Here is an 18,590-nt window from a genome sequence, read left to right as displayed (position 1 = left end):
TTAAAAGAAGAAAAACTACCACAACAAGAGGACATAGTCTTAAATTAGAGGGACAAAGGTTTAAAAATAATATCAGGAAGTATTACTTTACTGAGAGGGTAGTGGATGCATGGAATAGCCTTCCAGCTGAAGTGGTAGAGGTTAACACAGTAAAGGAGTTTAAGCATGCGTGGGATAGGCATAAGGCTATCCTAACTATAAGATAAGGCCAGGGACTAATGAAAGTATTTAGAAAATTGGGCAGACTAGATGGGCCGAATGGTTCTTATCTGCCGTCACATTCTATGTTTCTATATAATTTCTAATTAGTGGGGTAATAGCTGCTTGATCCAATGAGATATCTGACTGCCATTTTGGGGTCAAGAAGGAATTTTTTCCTAGTTTGTTGAAAAATTGGAAGCTGTAAGCCATAATCATCGCACGTATGACAAATCATGGCTTGAACTATCTTGCTTTGCATGTATCATATATTAGTTTCCCCTTTTACGTTGCATTACTGAAATAAATGAACTTTTGCGCGATATTCTAATTTTTCAAGTATCACCTGTATATGCAGCAAGTCCATAGCCAGCTTTGTGCTAGAGTGCAGTACATTGAGCAATGAAGAAGTGTCTTTCTATTGGGGTAGGTGGGACACTGCCCTCCTGCGTCATGCCAGCATCGTCAACGTCACTCTTGCTTTGTTCTGCTGCACACACTATAAATTGTATCATTTTGGGTGCAAATGAAATTAAGGTTGCCATATCTACCATGTTTCATGTTTTCCTGGATACACATAATTTCCTCATATTGATGGGCAACACAGGTAAACTGTATAGAAATTATAAACTGCAGGATATCCCATTGATTTATCACTCGGTGTCCTACCTTCATCATTGGAATTCTAAATATCACAGGGTAGGATTTTTCATGTGCAATCCATCCTAGATGTATAAGTCTAAAAACTCATCTGGGATCTGGGATACCTAGCTGTAATACAAACATTATTATAATTATTATTATTGCGATTTATAAAGCGCCAACAGATTCCGCAGCGCTGTACAATTAGTGGAGAAACATACAATATACACAGACAAATACAAGAGGTAAGAGAGCCCTGCCCGTAAGCTGATATCTAGCCATTGGAGCTCTTTTATACAAAGTGCTTGGCTAAATGGCCCGTGAGCTTACAATCTAAAGGATACCATGGGGATTTGAGACAAGAGGTAGCAGGGGAAGTTTGGAGGTGATGGCTTAACGAGTTAACAGAGAAGCAGCTATTGGTAAGATGTTAGGGGAATGAAGAGGTAATTGGGTGAGAATCTCAAACAGCTGGAGAAGCATGCTATATATTTAGGGGGATCCTGGGTGGGTGGGAAGTGGGGAGAAAAAAATGCAGTCTTTCACTGAGTTGAGTAAGGCCTGAAGGACAGAGAATGGGATTGAACAGTTATATGGAGGTATTTACAACTGGGGAGGAGAAAAGAGGGGGGGGGGGAGGGGAGAGGGGTAGAGTATCCATGTGTTCTATACTATTGAAAAGTTTAGCAATCAAATTCTATCACCCAAAATATTAATAACTGTCTACATGAAATATTGGTCAGAAACATTAAATGACTATAGTACATACTGCATGCACAGACAGGGGCGGACTGACCGGTCGGGCACTTCGGACATGGTCCGAGGGCCCGGCCGGGAGGGGGGCCCGCCATCAGGGGGCCCGGCCGCCCCTTTAAATGCTGCAGCCGCCTGAGCGCTCTCTTAAGAGCCTCAGGCGGCTGCAGCTTCTCACCTCCCCTCCCCTGTAGCTTCTGCGTGGTCCGCGGTGCCGGCCGGAGTGATAGGAAGGTGCTCAGTGTGCACCTTCCTGTCAGTCCGGTCGGGTACAGGAAACAGAAACTTCTGTTCCGCGCGGAACAGAAGTTTCTGTTTCCTGTACCCGGCCGGACTGACAGGAAGGTGCACCTTCCTATCACTCCGGCCGGGCACCGCGGACCGCACAGCAGCTCGGCCACGCTACAGGGGAGGGGGTGGGTAAGAACGGGGGGGGGGGGAGGGGAATGAACATAGAGAGAGGGGGGGAATGAACAGAGGGAGGGGGGGTTGGGGATCAGAATGAACAGAGGGAGGGGGGGAATGAACAGAGGGAGGGGGGGAATGAACAGAGGGAGGGGGTTTGGGGATCAGAATGAACAGAGGGAGGGGGGGAATGAACAGAGGGAGGGGGGGAATGAACAGAGGGAGGGGGGGGGTTGGGGATCAGAATGAACAGAGGGGGGAATGAACAGAGGAAGGGGGGGAATGAACGAACAGAGAGGGGGGGAATGAACAGAGAGGGGGGGATGAACGAACAGAGAGGGGGGGATTAACAGAGAGAGGGGGGGAATGAACAGAGAGAGGGGGGGAATGAACAGAGAGAGGGGGGAATGAACAGAGAGAGGGGGGAATGAACAGAGAGAGGGGGAATGAACAGAGGGGGGGAATGAACAGAGAGGGAGGAGGGGTAAGAAGAAAGAGGGAGGGGGGATAAGAAGAGAAAGGGAGGGGGGTAAGAAGAGAAAGGGAGGGGGTAAGAAGAGAGAGGGAGGGGGGTAAGAAGAGAAAGGGAGGGGGGTAAGAAGAGACAGGGAGGGGGGGAGAAGAGAAAGGGAGGGGGTAAGAAGAGAAAGGGAGGGGGTAAGAAGAGGGGGAGGGGGGTAAGAGGAGGGGGAAGGGGGGAGTAAGAGGAGGGCAATTGCTCCCTCCCCTGTCCGCAGGCACCGTGCGGGCAGCCGGCAGGGGAGGGAGGAAGAGAGGACCCGGGAGCTCAGCCTGCAGCTCCTCTGGGTCCTTGCGCGAGCACAGATCGTTGCCGCGGTTACCACGGCAACGTTACGGCTCTTGCGAGAGTAAACTAGCCCTGGAGCTACAGGCTAGAGTTCACTCTCAACACTGTGACCCCCAGGGATTCCTGGTGGTCGCAGTGGTGAGAGTGAACTCTAGCCCCATAAACACACTGCCCCCCCACACCATACACATTCACACACTGCCCCCCCATACACCCACACACACCATACACATTTACACACATTGCCTCACACACACATACACTGCCCACCCATACACACACAGCCCCCCATACTAACATTGCCACACACATACACAGCCCCCTCATACACACATTGCCCCACACACCCTTCACATTCACACACTACACCCCCTCACACACACTGAACCTTTCACACACACGGCACCCCTTACACATTGCACCACTGCTCCTATACCCTACTACAGCCTCATATCCCAGCAGACCCCAGGTAAGTTGTCAAACTGTTCTTAAACGGTTTGACTACTTACTCTGAAAGGGGGGTCCGGCCCTCCTGGCACCATAACGACTACACAGAGCAGTAGTGGTTATTGTGCATGGATTATTTCTTTAAATAATCTACAAGTGCCCCAGTAGCCAGCCAGCCAGCCCACAGGCCACCAGTTAGGCTTACAGCCAGCAAGCCCACAGCCTGCCAACCGCAGCCAGCAAGCCACAGCCAGCAAGCCAACAGCCTGCCAGCCGCAGCCAGCAAGCCAACAGCCTGCCAGCCGCAGCCAGCAAGCCCACAGCCTGCCGGCAGTAGCCAGCAAGCCCACAGCCTGCCAGCCGCAGCCAGTAAGCCCACAGCCTTCCAGCAAGCCCACAGACTGCCAGCCAGCAACAGTAATTAAGGTAAGAGGAGCTAACTTGGCCTAGGTATCAGTGAGCTATGTTGTGTTGCTATATTGTGAATAGGAACCAGAGTGTTGGAGAGACCCCCCTCCAGGCCCCATTAGACTCCATTGTAGTCTCTAATGGGACCTGGAGGAAATTCTTTCTAACACACTCTCTAAAGGACACTGAGATAGCCTCTGCTAGAATGCTCCCCCCCTCCATGGCCCATTAGCCCTCAATTGTAGTCTCTACTGGGGCCTGGAGGTGACTGTTTCCAGCAGGGACACTGAGATGGCCTCTGTTAGAAAGACCCCCTTCCAAGCCTATTAGACTCCATTGTAGTCTCTAATGGGGCCTGGAAGGGATTCTTTCTAACACACTCTCTAAAGGACACTGAGATAGCCTCTGCTAGAAAGACCCCCCTCCATGGCCCATTAGCCCTCAATTGTAGTCTCTACTGGGGCCTCGAAGGGATTATTGCACTTTTGTTCCTTGTGTCTAAAGATTGTGTAGGGTGTGGCTGGAGGCGGTGCATGGAGGCGGGACATGGGTGGCGCTTGCTGCGGAGTATGGGTGGGGCCTGTAAGGGGGCCCTTGATTTATTTTGCCCGGGGGCCCTGAGGGTTCTCAGTCCGCCCCTGTGCACAGAATATTACAAACTACAGGAAAACTACAGGCAAACATCACTAAAACCAGGGAAATTTAATATAAACATCACTGAAACTAGGGGGACTTGGCAACTTTTGGAATGGGGAGCAAATACAAATAAAATGCTTTTTTTTTTTTTTTTGCTGGAAAAAAAAGTACAGATCTCTGTTGAAGTTCCTATACAAGCAGAGCTTACAACATATAGATTAGACAGATGGAGGTTTCTAGGGTTGCAAAGTGTGACCCCAAATATTTGTGCAGCCTCAACAGTATGACCTGGGCAGCATGATAGATCATTTACAGACAAATAAGCAAATCTAAGACACCCTAAGAGACATAGACTCTCACCTGCTATTCCTTTGACCCCAATGAAAACTGGAATATTTTATGAATGTCATGAGCACTGTCTCATTTCACCCTGTAGTAAATTCCTCCAGAGACATCATACCTATTCATCATAGTCTAGCATCCTGGCCAACCCTATATCATAAAAATCCACATGAAATATCCAAGTGGGCCAGCTCAGTCCTGGAGAACACTAAGATTGTAGGCCACCAGCATATGCACAATCCACAGAGGGCTGAACTTACAAAGAGGTCCTGGACAATTTCTGTCTGCTGCCTCACTACTGTAAAACACTGTCAGAAAACATTCTACTATTTTAAAACACAACCCCTGTACATAGCTGGCACTGGGGACAATTACCCCAGCTCCCTTCTCATGACTGTACCTTTTGCTTGTGACTTATATTTTGTAATTTACTGACAACTCTATTTTTTTTTTTTTTTATGAAAAACTCAATGCTACCACTTCTCAACCCCACCGCTCTCTACCTGACTACCTGACTCTACCGCTTTCTACCTGACTCAAAATTTTATCAGAGAACTGAGAATGGATATCAATTTTTGTTCCGTATCTTTCAGTATAAGTTAGTGCACTTGTTTGCATTATTGTATGGTTGATAGCGGACCACGCAACTGCAATACTACCTTTTGAACAGAAGATGTCTCACAAGGAATCCATTCCATAAAATAAGGACATTCTTGTGATATATAAAGTGTTTACGTTTGTATTTTTATCTACTCTGACATGAGGTGTGTCATTAGAGTGTGTACTGCCGTGCCTTGGAAAAGTGCTTATAGGTAGATAGAATGACACATGAATTTGCCTTTTGCTATGTCATTTATTTTTATTTATTCTTTTTTTTTCTTCAGGGAGAAGGCCCCACACAAAAAAAGAATAAATAATTTTAAATTGTTTGGTATCAAAGGTTAGATATATGTTTAGAATATTGTAGAGAATGTGTGGTGTGGTACATTACCCATTAATTTACTAGCTAATTTAAAATGCAAACTATGTTAAATCATACTTTATCCTATATAGATCTATAAAAAGAATTATATTGTACTTTTTTTAAATTAACCCTGTCAAAAGCTTCCATTACTAAAGTGAGTGGTACTGATGTTTTTCTGGCTATTGTCTATTTTTTTATTTAGGTGCCAGTTAAACGGCAACCTGTTTCTAAAACAGTGTAACAATAAGTCCTACTACATGGGTTATGGGTAGAGTCACCACACTACTGATTTTACCGTTGCACCTATGGGAAATGGATAGGCCAGGGCTGATATTAGCAAAATGTGATCACCCTTATCTGCATTCCCTAAAAAGCTTCCATGCAATTCATCCAAGCTCCCATCCCATTATATACACAATAAAGTGAACACACGCCAATATATTTTTCTTTTTGATTATGTTCATTAATATAACAACATGGGTCACAAAAGAACTGTCCCTCAATATATATTTATATATATAATTTTTTTTAAAACATACAAGTAGATATACAACTCATTGTACAACGGTCATTTAGTGTGCAAACATGTGATCATAGTAGAGTCAGTGAGTAAAAGAAATCCCTGGATAGATGGCAGTATTAATGGGGGATAGCTATCAAAGTATTCTGAAAGTGATTGTTTTTATCATTAGTAAATTATGCCAGTATTTTTTTTTTATAACATATATATATATTTATTTTTTATATTTTAATATTTTTATTGTGCATATTTGTTTGTATCACATAAGCTTGTGGTGCCCCGACAGCAGTCCTCAAGCGCATTTTGTACAGCATTAGGAGCATAGATATAACTTGCACATTTTTTTCTTTTAAGTGAGTGAGTACAGACATGAAGCTTAAATGTTATGATGTCTAAGTGGTCAGGCTATAGTTGCATGAGTGTGTAATCGCTTTATGGATGTCTGTGTGTCGGATTTTGTCTGAAGGCTAAAATTGCCACGGGTTCCAGGGCTCTAAGATTTGGTGCTGTTTCCTGAGTCTGGTAGGCCCACAGGTGGCGTGCGTGCTCGTGTGCAGTCGGAGCCGTGTGGGTGGCTGTGCCAGGAGTATGTGGAGTGTGTATCTGCCTTATGGTGCGTCGTGCTGGATGTGCCTGCAAGTGGGGTTGCCATGTTGTCAGGTGTGTGTGTAGTCGCTTGCGGGGCTGTGTGTACTAGCAGGTGCATGAACAGTCCAGCATATCAGGTTGGTGTGGGAGTCCCCGAACCGCTTGCCTCGGCATGACAGTAGGTCTGGAGGGCAGAGTGTGGTCGGAAGGCAGGGCTCGGGCTAGTTCTCCCCAAAGCCCTGGGCCGTCTTGAAAGCCTGCATCGTCTGGCCACGGACTGGGTATCTCCTGTGGGAGGCCGGGTCTTGTCCTTGCGGATGGCTGCAGTGTGTCCCGGTGGGAAGCCGCCGTTCTTGGCGTTGGGTCCACCGCGCCGGTGGCCGATGCTTTGGGAGTATGTCCCAGGTGGCCTTCAGCCCTGGTGGGCCCATCGTGTGGGTATTAGCACTGCAATGTAGGGGGTGCCAAGGGGAGATCCGCTCTCCGCCCGCCACCCACCCACCCGCTCTTGTCTGTGGTAGAACTGAGGGCTGCTCGGGGGTTCCGCTGTTTTGTCCTGGGGGGAGCTCAGGGACTTGTTCAGGGTCTATGGCGTGGGCACCCGGTTGTTCTTGGTCGTCTCGCCCTGTAGTTGCACACGTGGCTGCGCGTTGTCGGCCATCTTGTCTTGTGCTGCTTTGTTTGCCTTTCACTGCTGGGTTGGTAGTTGGGCTTTGTGGCAGTTCAGGCTGTCACCCGTGGGGACCGGGATATCCCCCCCGGTCCAGAGGGGGGGGGGTAACAGGACCAGATCCGCCCGATCAAGAGTGTCTGTCGGGCCACGTGAGGCAGGATAGTGGGGCAGCGGCCGTCTGCCCCACTCACCGCCGGAGAAGGACCCGCCGGAGTCAGCAGTGATCTCTCCTCCGAGGGACTAAAACTCCGGTAGCAAGCCTCTCCTCGGATCCGGCAGCCCGTGTTCATTGAGGGTCGCAGCTACAGGTAGGTAGATTTGTCAGAAGGCATGGAATATTGGCTTCATAGATTATGATTTGCAGGAGCTGATCGTTCCTGCGACCGTCCATGTTGGCGGTCCAGCCCCGCCCCCCTATAACATATATTTTTATTGAAATAGATGGTATACATTTTGTTATGTCATATTGAACATCCTGATTAAAATTTTGAGATCAAAATCATATCAAAAACAAAAGAAAAATGTTCAACTTAAATTTAAACTTAATTTTACGTCCTGTTATTTTATTTTCCTCCTTCCTTCCTTTCTTTTCCTCCTTTTCCTCTTTTCTTTTCTTCTTCCTTTTCCATCCCCTTTTTTCCTCTCTCTTTCCTTCCTTTCTTTCCCTTTCCTTTTTTCTCCTTCTCTTTTTGCCTGCAACCCATACCTTAATTTACCCATGTTTTTCAAACTACAATGTCAGTTTCGGCCATCTCCCCATCAACTCTCCCCATCAACCCCAGATTTTTCGGGAACACCATTAAAGTGTTGCTAGCTTGGTGTGCCATATATTCCATCTGACAGGTATATTGTAACATATCTATCAAAGTTTTTTTTGTTAATTTCTTTATTTTTGAGTGCATGGATAAACACACAGCTTACTCTGCCACAACAGCGTTCGTAAGCATAGACATTTCGTATTGACGTTGCATTTATGGCAATTGTACAGTGCACATTTTTGTTTATAGATGCATGAACAGAGTAAATTTTCATAGTTGTTAGGTATTACATTGAAATCTATTAGCGTGATCTACGCTTTGTAGGAGACTTGCGCGTGCCAATCGAGTACCGTACCTACATGTTAACTATGGGAGACATAAAAGATAAACTAGGGTATCCTATAGGCACCTGAGGTCTAGTTCGCTGCGTTGCTGGTTCCTAGCTAGTTGGATCTTATAGATAGGCATATCGCATATAAGTGACTCTATACAAGTTAAGATCGCAGTAGGTGGATGACCTAGTACAACATTAAAGGGTACGGCATGCGATTAGTAATCAGGCTATTCTACGCTGGAAAAACATGTAAAACTATAGCTAACATTCGTCTGTCACAAGGAGGTCAGGCTTGAAAATATTGCGGGACATAGTCCTCTACGACTGCATAGATGTGGTGGCGTGACAGCAGTCCCGGCTGCCGGGCGGCAGTGAGAGTCAGTGAAAGTCAGCCTATTCCTGTAGACGGCACTAGCAGGGCACATACCAAAAAGTCCCTTGAGGCGTTGGCGTCGCGTTTCATGGAAGCTGCAGGGGCTCCGTCATTGCCTCCCGGTTCTTTGTGAGTACCTTGGGTGGTGGGGATGCAAGCTTTGTGGTATGGTAGTTTCTCTGCTTCCCAGGCAGTGTTGTGAGCACGAAACTCAGCGTGACTCCTCGGTGCATAGGCATAGCCCTTCAGAGTGCTGTTGGCGGCTGTGTAACACTGCCCTTGGGTAGAGCGTCGCCAGGCTTTCTTGTCCGCTCCTGGTGTAGGCCGGGCACAGGCCTCTCGAGTGCGCCATTTTAGCTTGTGGAGCGGCAGATTGTATGTTCCGGCTTTCCGAGCTTGTCGGGGCTCAGGTTTGCTGTGTCGGGTGCTCGGTCTGCTGCCTTGAAGTCTGGGTAGAGCTCTTATGAACTTCTGCAGCTTTGTGTTGGTCTGTGAAGGAGCTGTGCGGTTCAACGTTGGTATTTTTGCATGAGAGGTGGCGGGCAGTCGAGGGACCGCTGCGGCTGCTCTGTTTTGTGCCTGTATGGCCTGCCACCTTGTCCAGAAGGGCCGAATGCTGCCTCTATGTGGTCCTCCTGAGAGTACACACTCACCAGCTGCGCCGGGAGAGGCTGGTCAAGTGGGGGCAGTGGGGCTCGGTTGGTGGCCGCCATTTTGGCCTCTGGGTGCGTGCTGCTTGCAATCCCAGGGGCTTGTGTGGTACTGTAGCCCTGTAGAGTCTGGACCGGGATGACCCCCGCCGGTCCAAGGGGGGGGGAACAGGTGCCTTTAGGTGTCGAGGTGGCTAATCGTGGCGGCGGGAGGGCGGCGCGCTCGCCTCGTAGATAGGCCTCAATTGCCGGAGCAGTGAAGAGTGGTCGTAACACCGTTTGTGGGGTATCATCCTGCTCTGCTCGACGTCCCCTTAAGGTTGGTGGTCGTTGCGGTCCGACCAGTGGCTTTTGGAGCGCGATAATCGTCGGTAAGTGTAGCTTATTGCAGGAGCTGGTGCGGTTCACGTCTTCCCGGCGCTGCCATCTATCAAAGTTTTTATGTTTGGAACCTGTTCGTTTTTCCAATTTTTGGCATTAAAAGCTTTCAGTGTCAAGAAACAAAAAAGATTCTTTTTTTTTCATGTAAACGTATTGTGGTTGGGAAATTATTCAGAATCGCCACTTCCATTAAAAAAGGAATTTGAAAATTTATTTTAGATTCAATCAAATTATATAACATTCTCCAGATCGGGGTTAGTTTTTTGCATGTCCGCCATATATGACTGAACGTTCCAATCTCTCTGCACTGTCGCCAACATTTATTTGGAATATTAAAATATATATGTGACAAACGGACAGGAGTTAGATACCAACAATATGTACAAAGTCCAAGTGTATACTACCACACTCTAAAACACCTGTGTGATTGCCTCTCTATCCACACAAAGCAAAATTTATACATACATAAAAGATAGGTGGAGTGTGGATGGTTCTTGGTTGAAGGTATCAAATAATAACTGTAACAGATAAAAATGACAAAACCTAGTGCAATACAGTCTGATACACATGTATACACATAATATAGTAATCCTTTAGTGTTGTACTCACAAGGTAGAGCCACAATATAAGGCTCAATGTATTAGCTGATGGGAATATTTGAAGGGATCCCACTCCCTTGCGAGGAAATTTGAGATGCCCGTATATGTTATCCACCAAATAATACCACTGGACGTGGGATGGCGATATACAGAAGTATTTATATCGAAGCAAAATCACATAGAGTAAAAACAAATAAAATAGAAAAAATCTACATAGAAAAAATACTTGCAAGAAGCGTTTCGCCCATATATTAGGCTTCCTCAGTTGCGTGTACTGCTCTCCAGAATAGTCACGCAGACCTGGGTTTAAAACCCTCCATGCATCAAAAAGGTTTCGCTCCTGCATTATGGTTCCAAATCTCCTACTTTTATTATAAGCTGCTTTTTCTGCCTTGGGGGTTTGGGAACCTGATGCATCGAAGTCTAGGTCCATAATTAAGTTAAAATCTCAGCATATAACAATCTGTTATGTCTTTCTGTAGAAATCTTGCGGAAGTGCCCTTTCCAATGTCTCAAAAGGGTTCTGTGGTGGTAAATATTTGTTAAATATTGTTAAATCTTCTCCATTTCTGATGCATGATACAATATTAAAATGACCAGAAGGGTCTTCAAAATGAGATAGAATTTGAGAATGGAAGTTATTTTTAAAGATCATTGTAGTGCCACATTTTTAGTTCTGTTTGACGAATGAAACATGGTGGAAAAATTAGTATTTTTGAAATAAGGGACTTTTCCTTTAGTGAAGTGGGTCTCTTGTACACAAATTAAGGAGGCATCATGTTCTGCTGCTGTATCCATTAATAGCCCATGTTTATGCTGAGTATTAAGTCCACAGGGGTTAGTAGATAATATGTTCAAAGTCACTGATTAAATAAATTATATATTTTTTGAGTTCCACACAGTATGAAAAATCAAAAGCATTTCTTAATACTTGCCTAAAATGATATCTTAACAATGCTGTTACGCCAATATTCCTGGTGTTACAGTGGGTTGTTAGTTCATAACAGGATGCAAAGAAAAAAAAAACACAAAAAATAAATATAGTAAATTTAAACCAATAATTACACAGGTTTTCTTTTTTTACATACAGTTGTACTCTAGTAGCATTTGCGAGTATCACCTCTGACCCTTTAATTTTGGGTCCTTGATTCTCATTGTTTGGAGATTTAGGTACTACCATTTGTCCTTAAGGCGTTGGGTAAACCATAATTTAAACTTCCCCTATAAAGTTACTCTGTATTATTTTTCTCCCTTTTATTTATCTATCTTTAAATTATGCCAGTTTTTGCAGAGATATCCTTTTTAGAAAACTGCTGTTTAGAGGGGCAGGAAAAAAAAAAAAAACATTTGAAACAGAACATTTTCCTCCAGGAAAAGTTTCAGAAAGATTGATAAATGAATTGCGTCACTGAAAAAAATGACATGTATTAAACAATACATAAATAACAGGAAGGAAAAGAAGCAACAGACACTTCTCTGTTCCACTTTCCAGAAGTCTAAGTATGTGAAATACTGGGATTCATGATATGATAGTACAGTGTTGGCTGTCTTAAAGGGACCACGTGGTGCAGAGCAGCAAAGGCTCAAGAATTAAGCCATAGTTGAGGTTCTTTGGGGGTTCCAAAAGGTGTTATGCACACTTCCTTACTTCTACAGTAACCCTATTAGTTTTAACTAGCTGGCTGTGACCACTGGGCGGTTTTTCAAGCTGTGGACACTGTCCAAGACTAGTTGGAGCACTAAATGCTTTGGGGTCCAGTTATGTAGGTAGACATATCTCCTCTAACTGAACTGCATTGAAAGCTGCAGAGGAGAGGCTATACCGGCTCCAGGGCTCCCCATCTACATTCATGGCATGATGCCATATCACTTCCTCTCAGTCCTCTAAGAATGCTGTGTCCGAAAGATCCGGCACTCAAATTGTCGCAACCCAATTGCCACTGTAGACTTGTGCTACTTGGCATTAGTAACGCATCAATTAATTTACATTTACCTTGACTATGGCTGCCCACTTCTCATCCAAAGCATTGAAAGTAGAGGGGAAGAAAGCAGGGAGGAAGGGGTAAAGCAAATGTTATTGTATTTTTTCACCATTTATTTAAACATTAGATTGTAGCCTAAACCTGAACTGGAAAATTAGGGCAAAAATAAGTCATCCGTAAATCTTCAACTCAACTATACACAGGCGGGCAAATCCCTATGTCACCAAAAATAGAAACATTGTAAACGTACATCTGTTGAGGTGATCTTTAAACTGTGTAATAACTTGCCTTACAGGTAATTTGAAGTCCACTTATTTAATTAACACAATGGTGGAAAATCTGCCTGCACCGGTCGTTCAGGTATAACTTCTTCTTGCTAGAAACTTCACAGTGTTTGGTTTTCTTTGTGTGTGCTGTTGGCATGGTAATGTACACTATCGAAGAATGCAATAAGAAACTTGCTCTTAAAGGTACACTCCAAGCACCAAAACCACTACAGCGTGTTATAATGGTTATGGTGTAGGAGTGCCTTGGCAGCCTACTACGTAAACCACATAGTAACAGCCTAACTTGTCACCTAGGGTTCGCTGGGTGCTGCTCCCTTGGTAAAGCGGGAAGCTTTCTGTACGGCAGTGCAGGTCTTAGTTCATTTGGTGAGATCAATCTATTGACGCCTCCTATCAGCCTTCAGCTCTCAATTCAGTAATGAATCAGCATCAGTAGCACAGCCAGGTTTAGCAAAGAGCAGAGAGCTTCCGGCTGAGAGGAGGCAGGAAGCAGTCCCCAGCATATCACTGCTGTCTAAATTTAAACAGTTTTTTTCTGGATAATATGGAAGTGAAACTTCCATGTTGTTTCAGTGGTAGCAGGGCTTTGGGTCCCAGGAGAGCCCAGTTTTTTTATTTTGTCATACTGACTGGAAACGGTTTGAAATAAACCCCCCAAAAAACAAGGGAGTTTACCACTACAAAACACTGCAGCATACATTGTGCTTACAGTGTCACTTTGAGAAGGGTAAATGCAAATCTCTCTTCAGTATAATATTAAATAATGATTTTATTGTTTGAATTAATTTCAAAATGTTACAAAACTTTCAAAGAGAAATACTATTTGTAACGGATCACCTGGCACCCCGACTGGGTACCTCCGTTGAAGGATGCTCCTAGCGCTTACAGAGGGCTCCAAGCGCTCTGCCAGACACCACAACCACTGCAGACCCCACGAACCGCCGCAGTTTGGTTGGGGTCTCGCCGTCTCCTACCCACCCTGGACCTACGACCAGGCTCCAGGTTCCAGTGGGTGAACCTCTCCTCCAAGAGAGTGAAGCCGGAACAAGCTCTTAAAAGAGCTTAGAAGTGATTATCCAAGGGAGCATGCAGAGCATAGCAATCCCTTGTAGTGATATAGCAATTCCCCCAATAAGAGACAGGACTCTAGATTGAGGGTGAAGAAGAACTGATGTTTAATGGCAGGTACTCTGCTTTTATGCAGTGCTCCCCTGCAAGGGAGACGCCCACAGGCAATTAGGCATTAACCAATCAGACAACGGTTACATCCCACAGATTCCCTCCCCTCTGCTTGGGAGATAATTGAGTTTCTTACTGTATCTACTCAATTATCTCCAAGCTAAAACTTATAAATTTTTATAACTTTAGAACTATACATTCAATCTTCACATATTAATAATCAGCATACTTGAAATATGAACATACTCAAAAATCATGCAAATCCTTCCATTAGTTCAAAAGTTAGTCAGAAGTCCTTTGTGACCGACCGCAGGCACATTTTCATGCCCAAAACAGTTCCATGGATTTGGGCTGTGCGGTCAGTCTATTTTACACCGAGAAAATGACTAAGTCCCATTCGAACGAGCGTTCGAATCTTCGAACGGGACTTAGTCTCCAGCCGCGGTGTCGAAGTAGGTACGGGTCAGCGGTGTTCGTGCAATTGAGTAGCCGGAAACAGTTCCATAGATTTGGCTGCACGCACCGCTGACCGCGTTCGAATAAGTTATAATGGCCGCCGCCAAGTGTTCGTTTGTCGAATGGCGGCCACTTCGACGACTTCGGCAATTCAACGACTTCAGCACTTTGACTGCATTCGAAGTGCCAGTTTAAAAGTTGTAACACTGCTCCAAAGTATTTAAAGGGCCAGGAACAGCATACAAAAATCCATTATGCCCAAATGTAGTTTGTAAAGGGCAATAAATCCCAGGGCCATAGTCGCAGGGCAGGAGGCTGGCAAACAGGCCCCTCCAAAAACCAGTGGCGAGGTTACTTTCGCCACACTATTTTTGGGTTGCGCTGAAACATATTGATCTTGAATGCATTAGTCTAATAAGCTCCATCCCAAATATGGACATCTCATCACTTTACGCTGTATGTTGTAAAAGAGCATCACATACGCTTCCCTGGCCTCTAGGTTAAAAAATCCAATCCAGCCATACTGAAGGTATGTGCCTATGAAACAGGTATAGAATTATGCATTGGCTAATATATATATAATTGGCAATATTATCAGTGACTAAGACCAGCTCTGGTTATATCGCAGTGTGACAGCAAATTTAAAAGACCACTAAAGTTACCCAGACCACATTCTTCTAATGAAGTGATCTGGGTGCAGTGGCCTTGTAGTTTTGTAGAAAGTGAGAGTGAGGATGAGTGTGAAATGGATGACTAAGTGTGTGTGGCCAACTGTGACAAGGTTACTGTGTGTGAGTGTGGGGTAGTGATTGTGACATGGTGACTGCGTGTTAGTGTTGAGTGGGTGACTGTGAGAGGGTTACTGTATGTGAGTGTGGGGCAGTGACTGTGACATGGTAACTGAGTGTGAGTGTTGAGTGGGTGACTGTGACAGGGTTATTCTGTGTGAGTGTGGGGTAGCGACTGTGACATGGTGACTGAGTGTGAGTGTTGAGTTGGTGACTGTGACAGGGTGACTGAATGTGAGGGGGCTCTAATCTTCATTCCCTGGTGATCCGGTGATCTTCCATCGGGATCTGCACCTCTGGCTAAGTGCAGACTCTTCTGAATGTCCCCTTCCCATCTCTGACGGTAAGGGAGCACAGAACTGCTCCCAGCCAAAGGTTCTCCCTGCACATTGATCTTTAGATCTCTCCAGCTGGCTCTGCTGTCCTGAAGCCATTGAAAACTAATTTTATGCTCAGTAGTAAAAATCATGCATACACAATTGCGGGATATGGCTGCATACCCTTGCACTTGAGTATACACCCTGACAGGCCCGGACTGGCCATCGGGCATACCGGGCAAATGCCCGGTGGGCCGCGATGGCCGTGGGGCCGAGGCCGGCAGGGGAGATCACAGGATCTCCCCTGCCAGTCTCTGCAGGGCCAGCGCTACCCGAGCGCCGGCCCTGCTGTGTGCTTCCATGGGCCGGTGGGGAGATCAAAGATCTCCCTCACCGGCCCAGAGACACTGACAGGCGGCCGCTGGCAGGAGAGGGAACCAGCGGAGCTCTAGCCAGCAGCTCCGCCGGGTCCTCTCGCGAGGTCTGAGCGTTGCCGCGGTTACCTCGGCAACGCTCAGATCTCGCGAGAGTGAACTATAGCCTTCAGGCTAAAGTTCACTCTCACCACTGGACCACCAGGGAAGGAAGCTGCACGGCACCCCCCCACCCCCCATCCCCAGGCAGAACGGATCCCCCTCTCCCCACAGGCAGAACAGCTCCCCCCCTCCTTCCAGGCTAAAAGGTAAGAAGGGAGGAGGGGGGATATAACTTTTTTTTTTATTATTAATAAAAAATATATATTTAAATGTAAATAAAATATACATTCACACTCACACACACAGCACACAGACATACACAGCACCCTCAAACACACACAGCGCCCTCAGACACACACAGCGCCCAGACACACAGAGCACCCAGACACACACACAGCACCCCCAGACACACACACAGCACCCCCAGACACACACAGCACCCCCAGGCACACACACAGCACCAGCACCCCCAGACACGCACCAGCACCCCCAGACACACACAGCACCCTCAGACACACACAGCACCCTCAGACACACACAGCACCCCCAGGCACACATAGCACCCCCAGACACACACACAGCACCCCCAGACACACACACAGCACCCTCAGACACACACACAGCACCCTCAGACACACAAACAGCACCCTCAGACACACACACAGCACCCTCAGACACACACACAGCACCCTCAGACACACACACAGCACCCTCAGACACACACATAGCACCCTCAGACACACACACACAGCACCCCCAGACACACACAGCACCCCCAGACACACACAGCACCCTCACACACACACAGCACCCCCAGACACACACACCACCCTCAGACACACACAGCACCCTCAGAAACACACAGCACCCTCAGACACACACAGCACCCTCATACACACACACAGCACCCAAACATATACAGCGCACTCAAACACACACAGCGCACTCAAACACACACAGCGCACTCAAACACACACAGCGCCCTCAGACACACACACAGCGCCCTCAGACACACACACAGCACCCTCAGACACACACATAGCACCCTCAGACACACACATACAGCGCCCCCAGACACACACAGCACCCCCAGACACACACAGCACCCTCACACACACACAGCACCCCCAGACACACACAGCACCACCCTCAGACACACACAGCACCCTCAGACGCACACACAGCACCCTCAGACGCACACACAGCACCCTCAGACACACACACAGCACCCAAACACACACACACAGCACCCAAACACACAGCACCCTCAGACACACACAGCACCCTCGCTCACACATATACAGCACACTCACACACTCACACACACACACACACACACACATATATATATATATATATATATATATATAAATATATAAATAAAAAAACCCTCAGGGAGTTAACAGACAAAGAAAATTAGAAACCTAGAATGTGACGGCACATAAAAACACCCTCACACACAGCACCCCTCTTACATACACACACACTGCGCCCCTCACGCATACAATATGTCCAAATATATATATACACACACACTACAGCACCCCTCACACTGCACCACTACACACATTACGCTCCAGATACACGCTAGATCCCTTACCCTATATGCACTCTTAATCCTCTATACACACACACACACACACACAATCTCCTATACACACTCTGGGTCCTTTACACAGTAGATCTCCTACACACACACTACATTCCTTGTCAGCAAACACATACAACATTCTCTAAACACACCCTCTCTACAACCCCTACACACACTACGTCACCTATACACACACACTTCAACCCATATGCACACACTCGCTACATCCCCTATAACACTATGCTCCCTATACACACACTCTCTACAGCCCCTAGCCACACATATTACACCACAAACACAAATGAAATTGACCTATTTACACAATACCACACCACACTCTACACACACGCAATCCCACAAGCAGGCTCCATACACATGCACCATACACTTTTCTGGCCCTTTTGTCCTCTGGTATCCCACTTGTGGAGACACCAGAGACAATTTAAAAGCAAACTCAGCGCAAGCATGTTATTAAATTTGCTTGCGCTGCGCAGAACAAATTCAGGGCCTTTTTCTAATGCCAGAGCTCTTCAGCGGGGCTTTGCGCATTGAACTAACATGCTCACTTTGAGAGGGGCTGTGCTTGTCATTAGTGATGACAAAACTAGGGATCGACCGATATTGATTTTTTAGAGCCGATACCGATACCGATATTCTGTGAACTTTTAGGCCGATAGCCGATATAATTTGCCGATATTCTGTACATTTACCATTTTGGAAAATAAAAACTATTTCTAAAGGTAAATGCACAAAATATACATGCCACGTGTAGTGGATGCAGTGTGCTTAGACAGGGGAGCTGTGTATGTTTGTGTAGTGTGTGTGTAGTGGATGTAGTGTTTGTGTAGTGTGTGTGTAGTGGATGCAGTGTGTGTGTGTGTAGTGGATGCAGTGTGTGTTTGTGTAGTGGATACAGTGTGTATTTGTCTAGTGTGTGTAGTGGATGCAGTGTGTATTGTGTATTTGTCTAGTGTGTATATAATGAAAGCAGAGTGTTTGTGTAGTGTGTAGGTAGTGTGCGTAAAGTGAATGCAG

The sequence above is a fragment of the Pelobates fuscus genome, chromosome 1, assembly GCF_036172605.1.
Source record: "Pelobates fuscus isolate aPelFus1 chromosome 1, aPelFus1.pri, whole genome shotgun sequence".
In the NCBI taxonomy this organism is placed as follows: domain Eukaryota; kingdom Metazoa; phylum Chordata; class Amphibia; order Anura; family Pelobatidae; genus Pelobates; species Pelobates fuscus.
This window is presented reverse-complemented; position numbering follows the sequence as displayed.